Genomic DNA, 19392 nt, shown 5'->3' with positions numbered 1-19392 from the left:
GAAATAATTGATGCTGCAGAGAAAATATATGGTAATGAAGAGTCCATGGATTAAAAAAAAAAAGGCAGACTTTCCGTTACCTGGGCAAATATAGTTTGAGTAGAGTGCTGGGGACAAAAACTCGAGAGCAATGATAAGGTAGTAGAGTCAGTGCAGATCACCTTCTGAAGGTGATAAATAGGGAAGATAAATAATAGAACACTTCTAGGGGGAGCTTGTTTAAATGTTTACAATGGAACTCCAATGAAGAGAAAAAAATTACAAACAAAAAATACTGTGAGATCCACAGCAGAGATCAACTTAATAAAAAGGGAATATTTTCATTCTGAGAAGAGGGACAGAGGCCGGACTAGTGGAGGAGGGAACAGGAATAAGATCAATCCCTCCAAAAGGCTTCTATTTTTATGTTTGTTTTAAAACTCATCTGCTTAGAGTACTAAAGCTTCAAGAAAACAGTAAAAATTAAAATAACTACTATAAAGAAGTAGGCAATACCATGGCATATGCCTGTAATCCCAGCTACCTGGAAGGCTGAGGAAAGAGAATTCCAAGTTCAAGTATAGCCTGGACAACTTAGGAAAATCCTTGTCTCAAAATAAAATTTAACAAGGGCTGGGGATGTGGCTTGGTAGTAGAGTGCTTGTCTAGCATGCTCAAGGCCCCATGAGAAAAGAGAACTAATGACAGTGAAGCAGAACAAGATGCACTTAAACAGCAATTAGCCTGAAAGATTTTTTTCTACCCATAATACCCAAGAAGCATACTGTCAGAATCATTCAGTTTTGGATTCTCCCAGACAAGTGAATAAAGACAATGTGACAATGGAATCAAGGGTTCTGATAAAGTGATTCTAAAGAGCAGGAAGGGAGAACAAAGACAGGAAGAAGAAAAGGAAAAGGTAGAAATAAACAGAGTAACAGGAAAAAAAAGAAAGAAAACAAACACATCGAAAGTCTTAACCAGAAACAGTTAGATTAATGGAGATGAGGTTGTGTTCAAACTAAAATGGCTGTATTTAAGATTTTAGAGGTAGAAGCATTCCAAAGAATGACAAAGTCTAAGGTATGATATGCGTATTCGTGAAAGTTAATGTATTTAGAAACATTAAAAAAGAAAAGATCTGAAAAAGGAGAGCAGCATTTTCAAACAAGCATTTCCAGAAAACATTATCCTGGTGAAATATGATTTAACTCTGGTAAACAAGAGAAGTCCTATATTAAAGAGTCCATTTTAATACTGTTCTAAAATTTACTTTGCCTTAGCAATAATGATAATCTTAATGCCCCTGAATATCCCAGAGAATTCATGTTCAACAGAATACATCTTAAAATATGCTAGGCTACTGGACAGGCTTGCCTAGATATAACATAAGATATCAAGTGTGTCTACTTTTTTAAAAAGTACAGTGCTTGAAACTCTCAGGACAGGTGAGAAAGTGTGGGAAAAAATGCTTTTAAACATTGCTGGGACCAGCATAGTTTGAATTTTATTACGCTTTGTGGCAATATCTACTGCTTTAGTTTCTTATTGTTTACCCTAACAGACTACGACAAATTTAGTGGCTTAAAACAACAAATTTATCATCTTACTGGTCTGGAGGTTAGAAGTCCAAAATGGGTTCTAATGAGCTAAAAAATCCAAGTGTCATCATGGCTACAACACTTTATGGAGGCTTCAGGGAGAATTCCATTCTTTGCCTTTTCCTGGTTCTAGAAGCTGCCTGCCTATCTTGACCCTTGGCCCTCTTTCATCTTCAAAGCCAGAAAGATGCCAACTCTCCAATTCTGACTCTTCTGCCTCCCTCATGACATTGAAAGGTTCTTTATGCTGACATTAGATACACCAGATAATCCATGATCATTTCCTCATTTTAATGTCTGCTGATCTGCAACCTTAACTTCCCCCTCTCAAATGATATACAGTAAAATATTCATAGGTTCCAAGGATTAGGATATGGAAACGGAAGGGGAGGGATGCACCTAAAGACATATTTTAAAAGGTGAATATATTTTCACCCAAGCAGATATACATGAAGGATATGTGTAGAGAGATGCTCCTAAAGGCTTTTAAAAAAATAATAACAAAGTATTGGAGAAAAATCTAAATTTTCATTATTAGGACATTAGTTTAGAAATTTATAGTACTTCAACACAACAGAACAATGTTTCCAATGATGCTATAGGAAACACATCTTTAATCACATGCTACGTGAAAAACAGTATATTACAAAATCATAACAGCATAATCTCAAGTATTTAAAGTATACACACACAAGTATATGGGCATGTTTATGTACATATAAAAAAAACTAGAAGGTTATAAAATTCTAGATGCCAGGGTGATCATAGTTCCTGTGTAACTAGAACATTCCAGGCTTAGTTCTGTTGTCCTAGTAGAGACTAGTACTCTTTTTCACTGTCCTATAATCACACTTACCATCTTCTGGTTTTTGTTTTTATTTTTAAAACAAGTATGTATCCCTACCCTAGATATTAAAAGTAGTAAGGACCAGATTTATGTTAGCATTTCAAAATTTATAAAGCAGAGAGGAAGGAGGGGAAGGCCAAGTAGATGTGTTATGTGCATGTCCCAACTGCCCATGATGAATAGGGTTCATCATGCCGTTCAATTTGTACTGCAAACAGGAACTAGTAAAAATTTTAAAATAAATTAAAAATAAAATAGACCAAGTAACTTTTTTTTTTTTGGTACCATGGATCAAACTCAGGACCTTGCACTTGCGAGGCAGGCAGCGTGGCACCACTGAGCTAAATCCCTGGCCCTAAACCAAGTAACTTAAGAAATGTGCTTTTTAATACATGAATTTGCAACCAACTACCTGTGAACCATTTAAATTAAATGTATTACACCACTTGACAACATCAACAGTAAATATGGATACTCAAAGAGAAACATCATTTTTAAATTCAAATGTTTGCAGTGGACAAAGAGTAAGTGGACTAAGGCCAATCCAACTCTACCATTATTTATGTACCCTGATTTGAGTTTCACTCTCCTTTTCTATAAAATGCCAATCAAATTATATGGTTACTGCATATATTTAAGAAGACAATTATATAAAAGCACTTAAAAAATAAAGTACTAATAAACTATAAGATGGTATCCTTGTAGAATAAAGCCCACTTCACAGTAAAGATCAATTACCCTTTGAATATACCACAAGGCTACTAATTCATTAGCATACTTGTAAGTTACATACTGATGTTCAGAAATGCAGGAAATTAAATCGATGCAGAAACTAGGCTCTTTACCCACATGAAACTATATGTATACATAACCTCGTGTAATTCTAGTAACACTATCATGGTCATTTAACAGATAGCAAAACTAAAACTAAAAAGATTCAAGGTCACATTGCTAATACACAGCCGACTTGGAATCTGAACTCAGGACAACCTAAAAACAAATTAGGGCAATCTTAATTCAAAGGACTTGCTCAATCAATTTGTGACACTATTCTGCTATCTCAGTATCCCTGCCCCAAACCCTACTATGCATGAGTTTACTGACAACCAAATTAATTATTTTACTAGAAAACTATTAATCTGTTAGATTATTTCCTTTTATAAATTAGAATGCACAAACAATATACCTTATCATTTAAACTGTACTTTTAAAAATGTTAAAAACACCACCCTACTACTAGAGACTGGACAGAGATTCACCTTGGCAAGTGCTCTACCACTGGGCTACATCCGCAGTCATTTTTATTTTATTTTAATTTTTGAGACAAAGTATGTTGCCCAGGCTGGCCTCAAACCTGTAATCTTCCTGCCTCAGCCTCTGAAGTAGCTGGAATTATAAACAGATTACAGGTGTTGGCCACCATGCCTGGCTGTTCTAAGTTTTGTACATTAAAAAACATGACTCCTGGTCATGGTGGCACACACCTGCAATCCCAGCACCTGGGAGGCTGAGGTAGGAGGATTGCCTGGAGTTCTAGGCCAGTCTGGGCTACATAGTGAGTTAGAAGGCCAATCTGAACTTCATAGTGAGTTCCTATCTCAAAACAAGAACAAAATGATTATTTCAAGCAAACAGATAATGCTGTCATTTTAATTATTTAAATTAAGCAAATTTGAGAAATATTAACTTTTTTTTTGGTACCAGGGATTGAACTTGGGACCTTGTGCTTGCGAGGCAGGCAGCAGTACCACTGAGCTAAATCCCTGGCCCAAGAAATACTTACTTTGTAGAACTGTATATTAAAAGTTAAAAAAATTTACATTTTAAAATGTTATAAAAACTGTGTATATGCACTCATGTGAAATTTTACAGATGCCCTCGTAAGTCAGTGGTGGGCAAACCTATGACATGCATGCTGCAATGGGCTATATCACTGAAGCTCTAAAAGTTCGTCTTCATTACCCTAAGTTATTCTTTTTTTTTTTTTTGGTACTGGGGACCGAACTCGGGTCCTTACACTTGCAAGGCAGGCGGCAGAACCACTGAGCTAAATCCCAGGCCCCCTAAGTTATTCTTTTAATATTTGAGCTTATCCTATAGTGGTTCTCTTAATATTATGCTTTTTTATCTGTTTTCACTACTGATAAAATTTCTGAAGTAAAAGGGAGGAAAGGGACGTAAAAAGAATTGAGATGTATTTTGTACAAGTACCAACTCCCTATGATGAATGTAAACATTATGTACTACAAACATATACTAATAAAAATAAAAAATTAAATTATATAAATTCTAAGAAAGCAGTCTTTCACTTAATTTTTTCTTTGGATACTATCTTCCAATTACATTTTGATTATTTCACTACGAATTATCTCATTATTGATTATGTGATCATGTTATAAAAAAAAAAAATTGTGACCTAAGAAGCAGTATTAATAAAACACATTCTGATATACTGTATTTCAACCAGCATCCTAAAAACTATGCCTTAGGGAAGGAGAGGGAAGGAAAAAGGACTCAACTTCTATGGTCATGAACACAATTTTAAGAAAGACTGAGGATATTAAAAGCATCATTACCACAACTATTTAAACATAAAAGACTGAGAATCACTTCAGATAGATCCCATCACCAAGAGCTGTGATTGGAGGGTGGGGAGCAGCCAGTGGTAGAGCATTTGCCTAGCATGTTTAAAGCTTAGTTGAATCCCAGCATGAAAAAACAAAACAAAGCACCACAAAACAACCTTTTCCCTTAAGACACATTTGAGTGAAAGGTACAGAATATATAAAATAAATTCAATTCGAAGTTGTTTTCAGAATCACATGTATTCAGGAGACTTCTGGGAAGATGGTGGAGTGGTGAAGAGCAGAGAAAGAAACGGTCTCTCTGAGATTTAGTGTCCAAATGTAGGAATATGGCAATGTCAGGAAGAAAAGAAGGAGGGAAGTGGGTCCCTGGGACCCAGCAAGGATCTGAAGCAAGAATTAAAGCCCTCAGGGAGAGCAAAGAGAGAGACCTAAATGCAGAAGAAGGAGGTTGCAAGTGGCACTTTCTCCCAGACCCCTGACTCACTGCATGGGATCAGAGACATACTGGTGACCCCAGAGGCCTCCATGGAGAAACACACTAGTGGAACAGAGCAGTGGACACAGCTGACTACAATGGCTAGTGAGTTATTCGGGTTCAGACATCCCCCAGGAGAGGGCAACTGGCTGGTAGCCATCTTGGAGAAGGGCCAACTGAGCTCGAAACTCAGAGTAGATGTGGGCTGGCTACACCTAGCAGCTCCAGTATTAAGGTGAGGCAGAGCCAAGTTCAAGTCAGCAGGAGGTTGAGGAGCCGACTTCAAACTGACAACAGGCACACAGAGTGTTGCAGGCTGAACAAATTGGGTTCCAGCCTTAAGGCCAGAAACTGGCCTGAACTTCAGTGAACTAAAGGTGCAGACTTGCTGGGGTTATCCACTATCCCACTATAAATCTACAGCTGACTTTCTGGGATTAATCAACACAGATTTGGGCTCTCTGTGCCTACTCTCTCTACCAGTGACAGCAGAGACAAGCCTTAAAGTGGACATTTTTTTTCTTCCTTTGTTTTTGTTTTCTTTTTTTCTTAATTTTCTTGTTTTTATATGAGTGTGAACAATTTCTAGTACTTTTTGTTGCTGTTGTTCTGTTCTGTTTTTGTTTTTATTTCTTCCTTCTCTTTCCCTGTCTTCTTCACCAGTTTCCCAAAGTTCGTGTAACCTTCCTTTGTCCTCCTGCTTTACTTCTAATCTCTTTCTCCTCTTCCATTTCCCTATTCCCCCTACCAACCTTTTAAATTTTCTTCCCCTCAAGGTAAAATCATCATATTGAAGGCATATTTACTGGATACAGTAAAAATAAAAATCAAATAAACACTAATATAATTGTAATGGGGACCTCAATGCCCCACTGTCACAAAGAGACAGATCAACTAGACCAAAAAAAAAAAAAAAATCAACAAAGAAATATCAGAACTGAACCAAAGTTTTGAACAAATGAACTTAGTAGATGTCTACAGTGTTCCACCCCACAATATCAGAATACGCATTCTTCTCAGCTGCATACTGGATGTTCTCCAAAACAGACCATGTACTAGCTCAAGAACCTGTATTCTAGTAAGATGGAAAACACAAAAGAAATGGACAGATTCCTAGATACATATAAATTACCAAAACTGAATCAAGAACATATAAAAATTTGAAATAAACCACTTATCAGTCAATGAAATTGAATATGTAAATAAAAACCTACCAACAAAGAAAAACCCAGGCCCTGACAGATTCCCTGCTGAATTCTACAAGAAATTTAGAGAAGACCTATTGCCACTACTTCTCAAACTCTTTAATGAAATTGAAAAGGAAGTAATATTCCCAAATTCATTCCTGGAAGCAAACTTTAACCTGATATCAAAACCAGAGAAGGACCCAACCGAAAAGAGAACAGGCCTATCTCCATAATGAACACAGATGCAAAAATCTTCAATAAGATACTGGCAAAGAGAATGCAGCAAATCATCAAGAAGATTATATACCTTGACCAAGTAGGATTTATCCCAGATGCAGGGATAGTGCAACATATGCAAATCAATAAATGTAATACACTATATTAACAGAGCCAAGGACAAAAACCATATGATCCTCTCAATAGATGCAGAAAAAGCATTTGACAAAGGTCCAACACCCATTCATGATACAAACCCTAAAGAAAATTGGAATAAATAAATGGTCAGCTCAATCTGATAAAAGCCATCTATGACAAACCAACAGCCAACATCATACTAAATGGGCATAAACTGAAAACTTTCACTATAAAATCAGGAACAAGACAAGGATGTCCACTGTCACCACTTTTATTCAATATAGATCTGGAAACATTAACCAGAGCAATTAAGACATGAGAAAAAAAATAAAAGGAGTAAGGATAGGAAAGGAAGAAGTTAAATTGTCATTATTTATGGATGACATGATACTCTACATAGAAGACCCCAAAAACTCCACAAAAAGACTTCTAGATTTAACAACTAAATTCAGTAGCACAGCTGGATAATCAATAATCAAAAATCAACATTCACAAATATATACACAAATAACACACTCACTGAGAGAGAAATCAAGGAAACAATACCTTTCACAATAGCATCCAAAAAAAAAAAAAAAAGGAATCAATCTAACGAAGGAAGAAAAAGACCTTTACATTGAAAACTACAGTACTCTGAGAAAGATTGAAGAGGTTATCAGAAAATAGACATCCCTTGTTCTTGGGTAGGAAGAACCAATATAGTGAAAATGGCAATACTTCCAAAAGTGCTACAGATTTAATGCAATTCTGATCAAAATACCAATAGCATACCTCACAGAATTAGAGAGATCAATATTAAAATTCATTCGGAACCAGAAAAGACTTAGAATAGGAAAAGCAATTCTGGGCTACAAAGGCAAGGCAGGGGGCATCACAATTTCTGACTTGGACAAGTTCCATCACTAGGACAAAATACCCAACACCTTCAACTTCAAGGAGGAGTGGTTTATTTTGGTTCACTGTTTAGGTCTGTGGGCAGAAACAGCATGGTACAAGGGCATGGCGAAGGAAAGCTGTTCAATCCATGGCAGCCAGGAAGCAGAGAGAGAGAAGGGAGGAGGACAAGTATTCTCTTTCAGCTCAGGGTCCCAGTGACCCACCTCCAACCAGGCACTACCTCCTAACAGCACTCTCAGCTACTGAACTCACCAATGAAAGAATCCACAGATGAGCCAAAGTGTCCCCGTGATTCAACCACCTTCCAAACAAATGAGATTTTTGGGAAACATATTAGATCTTAAACTACGGCAACTAAGTATTTTGAAAATGGTTTACAAAAAATATGAAAACTTTATTTATCATCTATTAGGTACACTATACTTTTTAAAAATGCTGATACATATATTACAGTTTAGCTGCAGAGTCAAAAACACATATAACAAAAAGAGATCACTACAAAATCAAGAAATAATTCATGTTCAAAGAATGCACAAATCACCATAGTAGGTAAGGGAGTCATCATTTTAAAAAGGTGAAGCTTATTAAATTAAGCTAGGGAGGATGGCAATTCCTACAGAAGAAATGGCATGGGAAAAAAGATTTAAGCAGAAACAGATATGCCATGTTTAGAAGACAATTAGTAAATTACCCTTACTATCAAAGTTTAAGGATAAATCACTTGACATAAGTAGGTAAGTATCATTTTATGGAAGCTCAACAATGTCAGATTAAGGAGTGTGAGGGAAGGAAAGCCAGATACAAATACTTTTTCAGGATTATTACTACAGAAGCAATACAGAAGATTAACCTGCAGTGGGACAGGTGCTGGAAAGTTTGGAAAAGAGCCAGAATTGAGCCTAAAAGAGAAATAAGAATTGTTAAACACAAATAAGCTTTTGCATTTAACAGTAATTTCATGAGATCAATGTTCCATTTTACATTTAAAGAAATCAAGACCCCCAGGATGCTAAGTTGTTGGTCCAAAAACAGAAGGAATAATGGGCAGTGTTTAAACCCCAAAGTCAATGCTTTCTTCTCACTATTTATAAGAACTGCAGGCAAAGTTTCAGTTGGAAGAGTACTTCAACAGTATGGCCATAAAGTTGACAGCACTGATAAGGAAAAAGGAGAACAAGAAAGCAACATTTCCAAAATGGTGTAGCAAAGGTTTTAAGGGGGGTGGGGGGCTGAAAGCACTAACGAGGAAAATGAGAAAACATGAGGAACAGGATGGGAGAAGGGGAAAGATAGAGTTTACTTTTAATAATGTTGAGCTTAAATGACAGACTTCTAAAATGAGAAATGCCCAGAAGGCAGCAGTTCAAAATGATCATATCAGTCAGTTCCAGAGGTTAATTTTCAGGTGTAATACATAGTACTTAATATGTGCCAGAACCTTCCCTAGCACTTTATACATTAACTCACTTGATTTTTATACCTATGAGATAGATACTGTCATTATTCCTATTGTACAAATGGGGAAAATGAAGCACAGAAAGTCTAAGTGGCTTGTCCATGGTAACATACAGCTAGTAAGTGGCAGACCTATGACTGAGATCCAGGCAGTTCCACCCCAGAGATTATGCTCTTAAAACACTATAGTCAACTGTACTTTATGTATTATTTTATGTTTATGACTATTTTATTAAATAGTTTGTAACTCTCTAGATGGCAGATATGCTGAGACCATTTTGTTCACACAGAACCTAGCACAATGACTTATACTAAGTAGTTACTTAATAGATTTTAAACAATGATACAATGACAGAAAAAATTCTTTGAACAGATGTGATATCTGAGGAAAAGAAATGCTGAGAGAACAGGAATGGGGCCTGCCTTTCTTTCTGACACTAGTAGGGTGAGGTACACCAGGAAAACTAAATAGGCCAGGTAATTAGGATCTGTTGCTTTTGGCAACACAGCTCAAGAATTTCCCATAGGGCCCTTGTATACACATAGCTAGCATGAACTACATAGTAATTAAGTACTTGTGAGCTTAGTTAACTACTTCAGGGTGTATTTTCTTTTTATCCCCAGGTACCTGGGATATACTATGGCCCAATACAAATGCTTTGAGATAAATGGACATGAAGAAAGGACAGATAGAGAGAAAGGAAAACAAAAATGAATATGAGAGAGAAAGGAAAACAATCAGAGGATTGATTTGGCCATTATGAGGTCTTTGGCAACTCTGGAAGTATCATTTCCCATAAAGTACTAAGGAAAAACAACTGGATCACAATAATGGAAAAACATGCTATAGGGCAAAGTTGAAATGCTTAGGAAAAAAAAGGGCAAGGATGGACAGAATTTAAAGAACTCTTAAAATAGAAGCTGGTTCACAGAAGACAAGAGTAGTAGTAAAGGGAATAATTTAAGACTGAAAGAAGAGCAGCACCACTGAATCAGGTCCTAGAGGAACGGCATACATCCCAGAGCACAGGTAAAGGAAAGGATTTTATGGAAACCTACTGGACCAACTTGCTTTTCTTTTTCTGAGGCCTTTAACAACCATCAAATCTTCAGAACTACAAACTCTACTTCTCTATTTCTCTATCCATAAGCCCATCTATCGTAGAAAAACTTTCAGTGCTGTGGTCAGAATACTAATGTCATGTGTTAAATGGGTAACAGACATTTAAAAGAAGTTATTTGTAATAGAAGAGCCAATAGATATTTCTTCCTGCCTGAAATGTCAATTTGACCAATATCTACTTTTAAAACTCCCATGTGTCTTTCAATATCCAGATCAAATCTCACCTCTTCAATGATGTCCTCCTCATCCTACTGGAATAAATGTCATTCCTGTAAGTGTATCTTTGCTTCTCTACCACACAACTTACCAGTTTACCAGCTGTTACAGGTACTTAAATGCCTTTTTAAAAAAAAAAATTCTTTGATTGGTACATTTTAGATATACAATGTTTACATTTATCATTGGGTGCTTGTACCTGTACATGACGTATCTTGCTTCCTATTTTTTTCCCATTACCTGTGCACCCTTCACCCTTTACATAGATTTTGTTTCCATTTTTTTTTCTTTTCTCATTTTTCCTTTCCCCTTCCCCTCCCACCACCCCTACATCTTTGGACCTTTTCCTATTTCAAATTATCAATTATTTGTTTTAATCATTTTAATCCTTATTCACACTTTCAGTTTCTCACACTAGAGAAACTATTTGGTATTTACATGTGTGTCCTATTTATCTCACTTAAGAGTATGGCCTCAATATGCATCCATTTAGCTATAAATGTCTCTAGTTTCTCATTCTTTATGGCTGAGTAGTACTCTATTTTATAAAAAAACCCACATCATCTTTATCCAGTTTCCAGTCGATGAGCACTTGGGCTGTTTCCGAGCTTTAGCTATTACAAACTGTGCAGCTATAAACATAGGTGCACATATATAGCTGTGGTATGATTCTTTTAATTCTTTAGGGAAGATACCCAGCAGGGGAATACCTGGGTCAAATGAGACCTCCAGCCCTAGTTCTTTGAGGTATCTCCATACTGATTTCCACAGTGGTTGCACCAGTCTGCACTCCCACCAACAATGGAGAAGGGTTCCTTTCTCCCCAAAACCCCGCCAGCATGTTATTGGTTGATTTCTTGATAGCAGCCATTCTTTCAGGGTTGAGGTGGAATCTCAGTGTTTTTATCTGCATCTCTCAAATGACCAGTGATATTGAACATTTTTTCATATGCTTAATTGCTGCTTTTACTTCTCTGTCTGAGAAATGTCTGTTCATTTCAGATGCCCATTTTTGAATTGGGTCTTTGAATTTGGGGGGGGTCTGATTTTTTTCAATTCTTATTTCTTTTTTTTTGTATTAAATTCTTTTATTGGTACATTGTAGGTATACAACACAATTACATTTCTCATTGGGAATTGTACCTTTATATAATGCATCTTGGTTCTTACTTTTTCCCCATTCCTAGCCCTCTCTTCACGGCCTCCCTCCACCCTTCCCTATTTACAAAGACTTTATTTCCATTTTTTCCATTTCTCATCATTTTTTCCTTTCCCTTCTTTCCTTTCCCCTGCCCCTCCCACTACCCCTAACCCTTTGGACCTTTTCTTCCTATTTTGCGTTATCGATTATTCATTCTAATCATTGGTACATTTTAGGTATACAATATAATGACATTCATCATTGGAAATTTGCACCTTTACATAATCTCTCTTGGTTCTTATTTTTCACCCTTGCTCAGCCCTCCCTTCAACCCCTCCAGTCCTCCCTATTTACAAAGATTTTGTTCCTATTTTTCCATTTTCTCATATTAATCCCATTCCCTTCTATCCTTTCCCCAACCCCTCCCACTTCCTTCCCCTTTGCCCCTTTTCTTCCTATTTCACATTACCTATTATACATTTAGTCCTTATTCACACTTTCAGTTCCTCACACCAGAGAAACTATTCGGTATTTACACATGTGTGTCCTATTTATTTCACTTAAGAGTATGGCCTCAATGTGCATCCACTTAGCTATAAATGTCTCTAATTTCTCATTTTTTATGGCTGAGTAGTACTCCATTTTATTAAAAAACCACATTTTCTTGATCCAGTCTCCAGTTGATGGGCATTTGGGCTGTTTCCAAGTTTTAGCTATTACAAACTGTGCTGCTATGAACATGGGTGCACATATATCACTGTGGTATGATTCTTTTAATTCTTTGGGGAAGATCCCCAGCAGGGGAATAGCGGGGTCAAATGGGACTTCCAGTCCTTGTTGTCTGAGGTACCTCCATACTGATTTCCACAGTGGTTGCACCAGTCTACACTCCCAACAGCAGTGGAGCAGGGTTCCTCTTTCCCCACAGCCCCGCCAGCATTTGTTATTGGTTGATTTCATGATGGCAGCCATTCTTTCTGGAGTGAAGTGGAATCTCAGCATTGTTTTCACTTGCATCTCTCGAATGACCAGTGATGTTGAACATTTTTTCATGTATTTATTTGCTATTTCTACTTCTTTGTCTGAGAAATGTCTGTTCATTTCAGATGCGCATTTTAGGGTTGGGTCTTTAAATTTGGGAGGTCTGATCTTTTTAAGTTCTTCATAGATTCGAGATAGTAGACCTTTGTCTGAGGAAGAGCAGGTGAAGATTTTTTTCCCACATTGTGGGTTGTCTCTTCACACTGCTGGTGGTTTCTCTTGCTGTGCAGAAACTTTTTAATAAGAAGAGATCTCACTTGTTGATTGTTTGTGCTAGTTCACGGGCATCTGAGGTTTTGTTCATAAAATCTTTTTCTACACCGATGTCTTCAAGGGTTCTACCCAACCTCTGTTCCAACTGGTTCAGAGTTTCTATTTTAATATTTAGATCTTTAATCCATTTTGATTTTAGTTTAGTGCATGTTGAGAGACATAGGTCTAGTTTTAATTGAAACCCAATTTTTCCAGCACCATTTATTAAAGAGGCTATCTTTCCTCCAGTGAGGGTGTTTGGCTCCTTTGTTGAAGATGAGATGGCTGAGTGTGTCTGGCGTTGTTTCTGCATCTTCTAATCTGTTCCACTGGTCCTCAAGTCTGTTTCTTTGCCAGTACCATGCTGTTTTTATCACAGTAGCTTTTTCAATTCTTTATATATTCTAGATAGTAGACCTTTGTCTGAGGTACAGCTGATAAAAATTTTTTTCCCACATTATATATTGTCTCTTAGCTCTGTTGGTGGTTTTTCTTGCAGTGTAGAAGCTTTTTAATAAGATGATACCCCAGTTGTTGATTCTTTGTGCTAGTTCCCATGCTACTGAGGTTTTGTTCATAAAGTCTTTTCCTATGCCAATGTCTTCAAGAGTTCTACCTAACTTATCTTCCAGCAAGTTTAGTGTTTCTGTCTTAATATTTAGATCTTTAATCCACTTTGATCTTAGTTTACTACATGGTGATAGGTATGGGTCTATTTTAATCTTTGGCAGGTTGAAATCCAATTTAAATGCCTTTCTTTAGTATCTTTTGAATCTGTCATAGGCAAGGGCCCTGTAATTATACTCTACCCACAATAAGTATTCAATAATTTAAAATCCTTAAAATAAAACCCAAAATTTAAAAAATGAAGTATTTACAAGTGCTTATGGATAAAGTATTGAAACAGTAACTATCATATTACTACCTAAGAGAAAACTAGTAAGAAAAGCTTAAAAAAATAATCTGTTACTTGGAGGAGGAGGCCACAAGAAAATGAATCTATATATACTATACGCTATAGTTTAGTTCTAGAATGTCCCCCAAAGGCGCATGTGTTAAGGGATTGGTCCTTAGAGTGGTACTATTGAGAGGCTGTTAAATCTTTAAGAGATAGAGCCTCCTGAGAGCTCTTGTCATGGGGACAAGCCCTTGAAGGAGACTGTAAGACACAGGTCTTTTGTTCTCTCTTTGCTTCCCAGCTCTGCACACTGTACCATGTGGTACTGCCTCACCACTGGCCCAAATCAACAGGGCCAACTGACCATGAACTGAAATCTCCAAAACTATAAAGAGAAAACAAACCTTCTCTCTTTGTAAGGTGATTATCTCAGATATTTTACAGTAATGGAAAGCTGGCCATATGCATATATGATATAGTTTTCCTATACATATTTTCTAAATTAGTGGTTCTCAATTGAGGATAAGTTTTAAACTCTAGGGAACACCTGGCAATGTGTGAATGCATGTTTTTGTTGTAATGCACAGGACAATGCAACACCCCCCCCATAAAAAATTATCTGGCCCCAAATGTCAGTAAAGTGCCAAGGCTGAGGCACCCTATTCTAAATGAAGCAGCAAGAAAAAAGCCAAAGTTTGACAATATATAAGATTCTTAATGTTTTCTTAAACAATTAGTATAGTCATCTCTTCTTACGAAAAACTGGTGTAAGGGAGAATGAAAACTGTTTTAAGCAGCTCCAATTACATACTAACAAGAAAGGAGTTGGTTACAAGTTCTCACTTACCATGTGACAAGTCTGCCAAAACTACATTTATATTCCTGTAACTGTTGCTTACCCCTTCTCAGTTACAATCTCCCAGACTTCTGATAAGTCTGTTCACATCAATAAGGTAAGTAAATTGAAATATAGCTTGACTGGAAAACTTAAATAGCAATATGGAGAACTATCTGCCAGCATACCTGCATACAGATGAACAAGCCACTATGTCCAAGACTCTGCTTAATAATTTATTTTCTAAACAAGATAATCGGTTAAACTACACCATCTAAACTTTCAAGCACTCATACATGCCACCAAAAAAAAAAGCCTGAAAGTCTAGCCAGGCTCAGAGGTGTACTCGAAGACTGCAAACAATTTCACTCCACTATAAAATGAACTAGCCCTTTTAAAGTCTGCATCATTCTGCATCCGAAAACTGCCTCAAGATAAACTTGCTATACTGGTGGCTCCAGATCTTACTATAATATATCCATTAAAAACAACAACAAAAACCTCAGCAGTTGCTATCAGGTAGAAGATAATAGCTGCTAGAAAGCAAAGAAATGAAACACAAGCTAAAACAGGAAGTATGCATTTTGAATCCAACTGAAACCACAAAGGAAGCAAAAATTAACTGCCAAAATAATTTGGTCAGTCAATATCCAAGTAGGTAATGCACTATTATAACTATTATAACAAAGACTTTATAAGCCTCAAGAGACAGTAATTTCAAATAATTCTGAAATAATGATTATTTGGTAAATCAGCCATGTTGACTGATTTTCTAGAACCAAAGCTACTCTACATTCTGTAAAGTAAATGGATAGTGGGGCTGGGGGAGATGCAGTATGGGAGATGACTTTGTGGACCACATGGATTAAAATTAGGATGTGGTACAGGACTTTTTGAAGGTTCAGGAGACCGTGAATATCAGGCCCAGCATCATCCAATTATTCTAAACCTAGAAGAATATATAACCCTATTTAGTTGTATATTTCTCCCAATGCTTTTACTATCCTCTCTGTTCCCCTTCTCAGGCTATTAACAAGGCTTTGCCTGCTACTTTCATTTAGCCTCACTCCAAGATTTACAGTGACACATTTTATCTTACAATAAAGTATATTGGATATTTTCATTCCTATTTGAATGATAACCATTTTTCTGCAGTCTCAGAAAATTCTGTGACAATTATTTCTACCTCTGATAACAAAATTTCTGACAAGGAAGTATATCACTGGAAAGCTGCCTTTTCACCACAGACTTACAGAAAACAATCCTAACAAAACAATTGTGGTCCTTTCCCAAGTGGATCCCACTGAAATACCTAAGCATAGGAAGAAATTAAACACAAAAACAAAACACAAAACACAAACAGTGAAGGAATGAAAGGAGGAAAACTAGGGGAAGAACAGGTATGAACAGTGCCTCCCACAATGGCAGCAGATATTGGTGAGTGGCACCTATAACACCTTTCATAACAGGATTTGACCTGTTTGACTGCTATTCCCTATGGCTATGATTTTTCTACTTTCTCATCTTCAGAAATAAACTGATGACATCTTCTCTGTCTGGTACTTTAATACTTCGCCCACCCCTGCTTTTCCCTCTTTGATATGTTAATTTCCTTATTTCTATTCTTTCAAAATGCCATTCTTTTAAAGCATATTATACCTCATGTACTATCCCATCTACGGCCTCTATCCTTACCCTTCTTCCACCTCCACCAAATGAACTATATTCAACTCACCCTTTTCTTTTCTACTCAAAAGAGGTGCCAAAGCCTTTTAAAATCTCTAATTTTGTCATAAACCAAAAGAGAAAATACCCGACTTTTTCTTCAAATTTGAATAATAAATTCCCATACCTATTCAGCCCAGAACCTTGACATTTAAGGCCATTCCTTATTTTTATAAAATTTAAGAAAGTATTTTTAACTTACTCATTTGGATAGTCATATCAGTTTGCTATTTTTAAAAAATGACATTCCTTTCTAACAACAAAAACAACAATAATAAAAATTCATTCTTCTTCAGAGCATCATCTCTTTCTGATAGAGGTTTTCTTCCTTTCACTTCTGCTCTACAACTTGACACTAATTTACTCCCTGGAATTTTCTCTCTTTTTCGGTCTTACTAAGGGCTTCTTACTTCATATCCTCACTTCTCACTCTCTTGAAACTGCCATCTTGCTCCTTTACCACCATTTCACAATTTCAATGCCAGGCACCCCTGCTCATTTATTCTAAGAAATTAAAACTTAGCTAAGAGAAAACTAAGTTTCATCTACATGATCTACATGGGGGAAGACCTATAGCTATGCAGTTTAAAAACTGCCCAGTCATGGCCTTCCAAACTGAAAAAGGTAGGCAATAAAACTCAAGTCAAGGTCACAAATAACCTCTATACTTCCAACAACACTCATTCTGCAAACCCAGCAGCTTCCCTGATTTTTATAAAAACCAAATTTTATTTTAAAGTGAACATGTTTCCTTAAGACATTCTCTGGTCTCCCCAGAGCAGCCTTTTTTTTTTTTTTTTTTTGGTACCGGGGATCGAACTCAGGACCTTGTGCTTGCAAGGTGGGCGCCGTAACCACTAAGCTAAATCCCTGGCCCCCCAGAGCAGCCTTTTAATGCAATGATTGTCCAGAGGAAGAGAAAAGAAAACAAGGTTGGTGCAAGCCTTTCTTTAGGACTCCTCCCCACCCTCCATCCCACTGCAGGTCCCAGATTCTTATCATCCCTAAGACTTATTTTATTTACTTATAACAAAGGCACAAGATTGAGACAGGATTGTCTCCCAGGAATCTTAAATGGACTCCAGGTCCTCTGTGGCCCCCTTCTTGGCTATTCAATTTCAGCTGGAAATAGACAAGTTATTTTAAAATTGTGTTCATTCTTTTTCTTTTTCTCTTCTTCAAAAATCTAAATTCATCTCAAGCTGTCTACCACTGATTTCACAACCTAAGGATAACTTCCCCACAAGGCTGACTTACGATGCAGAAAATATATTAACACAGAAGTCCACTGATCTTCTATTAAAAGTTCTACCACTTTTCCAACCCCATCACTTTTCTACTCCTACTGCAAAGACCTTATTTCTACCCCTAAGTATCCACTATTATATCACACAAACAGTAATTTTCCTAATATACAGCTACAAACATGAATTCCTTTCCAACAAATCATTTTAGATTCTCTATTGCCTACCTATTTTAACTATAGGCTGTGGATCACTTATTCAAGAGCATCTTAAATATGGTCACCTTACCAAATACTTTCCCTTTATATCATGTCTCTATAAACAGTATGTCCTTATTTTTTATTTCAATTCCTAGCACTTTCAACTACCTGACAATCATATGTTCATGCTCCTTGACTATGTCCTTCTACTAGAGAAACTCCTTCCATGTTCACCCTTTTCTTAACCCAGGTATCCTCAGCACCTGGAATATGTTAAGTTCTCAATATAAATTTGTGGAAAGAATAAACAGACATGCAGCACAGTATCTCAGCTAACTTAAAGCTAGAAGACCCACATTTGAATTACAATTTGTACATACCAGCTATGTGATCCATAACAATTTTAACTTCTTCAGGATAACTTTCTTAGTCTGTAAAAGGAAAGAGTCAAACCCAATACAAGTCTATCTGAGCTTTTCCAGCTGTATTATCCTACATTCTCGTCTAACTAAACACCTCTCCAACTTCCCTATCTACACCTTTTCTCAGTTTCCTTCCACATGGAATCTCTTCTTAATCCACACCTGCCAGAATACTGTTCATTCTTCAAGTTCATTTTAAGTACTATGTTCTCTTTAAAGCTTAACAGATTGTAAGCTCTGTGAGAGGAGGGTGGAGTTCTTACTTCTATTCTTAGTTGGTACAATGACTCCCATACAGGTGAGATCAACCAAACAACTAATGAATCATGATTGTATGAATGAGCAAATGAGCAAAGGAAGCCTTTCATGATTCTCCCCAATTGTAAAGTAATCTCGTGCCTTTGGACTCACAGCACCTGCTATCTTTTATGGTACTTACCATGTTATACTTAATACTGTTATTAATTTACTTGCCTAATAGGTACTAAGCATCAAATTTCTTAAGGACTGTCTTGATGGTTTTCATATCCCCTACAGCATCTATCATGGATCTTTACCATTGTTGTATTTTTAAAACTTTATTAGATACATTAAACAATAAAAGAATAATACAGGAGAAAAGTGGGCTTCAATACACAGGTACCATTTCAATTCCAACTTTACTATGGTCATTGGGCGTTCATGTTATGTTATACTGAGACGTTCAAGCATAGTTCAAAGATCTCATCATTTCACTCTGCTTAACTATTGATACTTTCAAAAGTACAATAGACACGCTGTGTATCACATAACTACATCCCTTCTCTTACAGTATAGAGATCCACACACACATCAATACTTTCACTTCACTAAATAGCCAATGTGATCTTTCTGCTCATTTTAGACTTCTACTCCATCAATTCCCTCCTCTGC

General features: G+C 36.7%; 1 protein-coding gene across 11 annotated transcripts in view; it reads right to left on the bottom strand.

The window, feature by feature from the left end:
- The window catches only part of Smg7 (SMG7 nonsense mediated mRNA decay factor), an 89421-nt gene that overhangs the window by 68607 nt on the left and 1422 nt on the right, over positions 1–19392 (bottom strand). The gene's annotated exons all lie outside the window — the stretch shown is intronic.

Source organism: Heterocephalus glaber, unplaced genomic scaffold (assembly GCF_053883595.1).
Source record: "Heterocephalus glaber isolate CG9 unplaced genomic scaffold, H.glaber_assembly_v1.0 deba00001600, whole genome shotgun sequence".
Taxonomy (NCBI): domain Eukaryota; kingdom Metazoa; phylum Chordata; class Mammalia; order Rodentia; family Bathyergidae; genus Heterocephalus; species Heterocephalus glaber.
This window is presented reverse-complemented; position numbering and strand designations above follow the sequence as displayed.